At 47.9% G+C, this 2,545-nt stretch overlaps 1 non-coding gene across 1 annotated transcript; it reads right to left on the reverse strand.

Moving 5' to 3' along the window:
- Positions 1-1,391: 1,391 nt before the first annotated feature.
- LOC111540384 lies at positions 1,392-1,495 on the reverse strand. The gene has a single exon (XR_002730968.1). It is a non-coding gene; the product is annotated as a small nucleolar RNA U13 (small nucleolar RNA).
- Between the last annotated feature and the right edge of the window lie 1,050 nt (positions 1,496-2,545).

Consider the following 2,545-nt stretch of genomic DNA (forward strand, 5'->3'; position numbering starts at 1 on the left):
CCTTCTGACCCCACAGAGGCCGTATCCCATTTCCAGGACTAATGGGAATCTTAATTGCCCAGGCTTAACGGGGAGGGTGACATGTGCTGTTTTGGCACCTGCCCTCTCGCTAAACCAAACAAGCTGGTTTTGGAGCTCTCATTTGTTTCTAGATTCGCAGCTGGGGCAGAAGCCGCCTGTGCCACATCCCCAGAATCTGTGCTATCATTTCCATATTGGTGTTCATCTCCTGAGGCTGAACTTTGGGTCATGCGGAGCAAAGTCTGCCTTCTGCCCTGTCTGAAAGTCTCCTTTCACTCACCTACAAACGATGGCAGGACTCCTCTGCTGTTCTCCCCATCAGGCTGGGGTCCGGCCCTGTACCGCTCCCACTTCTTGAGAAGTGAGTTCAGTCTGTGACAGCCACACAGTGAAAAGACCAGAAAAGTTCTCCTGGAACAAAACCTCCCCAAGTTCTCGGGGTCCGTGGCAGTCTGTGTAAGAGTAGTAGAGTGAAAGAGCTTCCTTCTCTCATCTCCCTCTTTCATCTTCCCTAATCCCCTCCCCTCGACTTATCTTTTTTTTTCTCTCTGCCTCCAGCCCCCCTCCTCTTTCTATTCACTATCAAGAACAGCCAATTTAGCGGGCGGCCATACAGTTCCAGCAGAAGGCCCCGGGATCAGTGGCTATGGGGAATGGCACAGCCAGAAGGAGAAATCAAAGATGAAATGAGCATTTGGATCTTGCTGAAACTGAAGCTTAGCACCCTTTATGCATTATTCATGTGTGACATTGTCACCCTCTTCTCTACACTCTCCACTGAGCTACAACAGAGCCCTGAATCCTCATGGCTTTGAAATAATTTGCACGATGACACTGATCTCTCTTCAACCTTGCAAACGCCCCACACAGGGCCAAGTTCTGGTCCAGCTCAGGTACAGCTGCAGGTCATGTCAGCAGGAAACCACAATCATACTCTTTTGGCAAGACACTTCAAGGAATTGGGTAACGATTTGCATTTGGTATTTGGTTCTTGATACCTGTACCAAATGGTCAAAATCCTAAGCAAGCAACTGGTCTTGATTGGATTGTTTAAAAATATGAATTATTGACCTTGGGCAAATCATTAGATTTCCCTGAGCTTTGATGTTCCATCCCCCAAACTTGGAGTCCATAATGACTTCCTCAGAGGGATGCTGTGAGGACTGAATTAGTTAATACGTATATGTGGACACGCTTTGTAAACTATAAAATACTGAATGAGTATAAAAGCAATTTAAAAAGGCCGAAGTGTATTAGGCATTCACGATGTGCTTGCCATTATGCAATTGGCACTTACTTGCTCATTTAATCTTCTCAGAAATCCCCGCGAGGTTGATACTATTATTCCCCCTCCCCTGCTTTTTCTTTCCTGTCAGGCCAGTAATGTGCTGACTTTGTAACAAGGTTTGAAGGAGGCACATCTCACACATGTGCCTGAACACCCAATCATCTTGCTTATGAACTACAAAAGGACCTCCCCTTTCTTAAGAAGAGGAAATTCAGGACACTCAGCGAGGTGGTTAAGGGAAGTCCAGAGCTGAGATTCTAGTCTAGGCTGTCTCTTCCCTCCCACTCTGCAGGTACCCATTCCAGACTGAGGAGCAGGTAACTCTCCTGGTTTTGTGCAGAAACACAAATATTGATTTACCAACATGTCAAATATTTCCCCCTCCTTGGAATGCTCCTAAACTGGAGGCAGTTGGACATCTTGGGTCTCCACTACTTCATTTGCACCAGTTTTCCATTGACCTGAATGGGTGGGCCAGTGACTATTTGCAAGGTTGGTTGGAGAGGGTTAGCTCTCAGCTTGGGATTCCTGGAACAGGTGCACTTGGGGATCTCCTCCTGGCCTCCACCTCTGCAGATCCCAGGGCCAATCTTTTGTCCCAAACCATTTTCTCAGGAACTCATCATCTAAGGTAGCTACCCACTGGCGGGAGTAAGCTACCATCTCCAAGAGCCAGCACAGAACTTCGGGAGTGCTAAATGTGAAGAGAAGGGGGTGTTATGAGAGATCATCCCAGAGGATTACAGGGACAGGACACTTAACCCTCCTCACAGGCACGAGTTTGGAATAATTACCCAGGGCAGACTCTCTGAAAGAGGAGGTAAGCTGGCTAAGGCTCTTAGAAGGCAGGCCTGATGACATTGTTATGTATCAGTCCAGGGCTCAGGACGTGACGGGGTCAGGTATTAGCTGATTATCTGATTCTGTCAGCAGAGAGCTTTCAGTGAGTCCACAGAGCCAGCCCCCTGATTTCCTCATAGAAACGCTAAGCTTAGACACCTGCAAAGGAGTCCTTGTGTGAAGTTCTGCCCCTGGAAGGTGTCCTGGATACTTACAGTATCAGCACTGGAGGCAGATCCTGCAGCTCCGAAACACGCTCCAAGCTTCACGTTGCCACATGGTTCTGGGAGATTAGGCCATGGCAAACTGTGGCTTCCCTTACTTCTGAACTTGAGCCTCTGATTCCCTCTCCTGTTGGAGTCTTTAACACGGTCAGTCTATAGACACTAATTTTGG

This window comes from Piliocolobus tephrosceles, chromosome 13 (genome assembly GCF_002776525.5).
Source record: "Piliocolobus tephrosceles isolate RC106 chromosome 13, ASM277652v3, whole genome shotgun sequence".
Classification (NCBI taxonomy): domain Eukaryota; kingdom Metazoa; phylum Chordata; class Mammalia; order Primates; family Cercopithecidae; genus Piliocolobus; species Piliocolobus tephrosceles.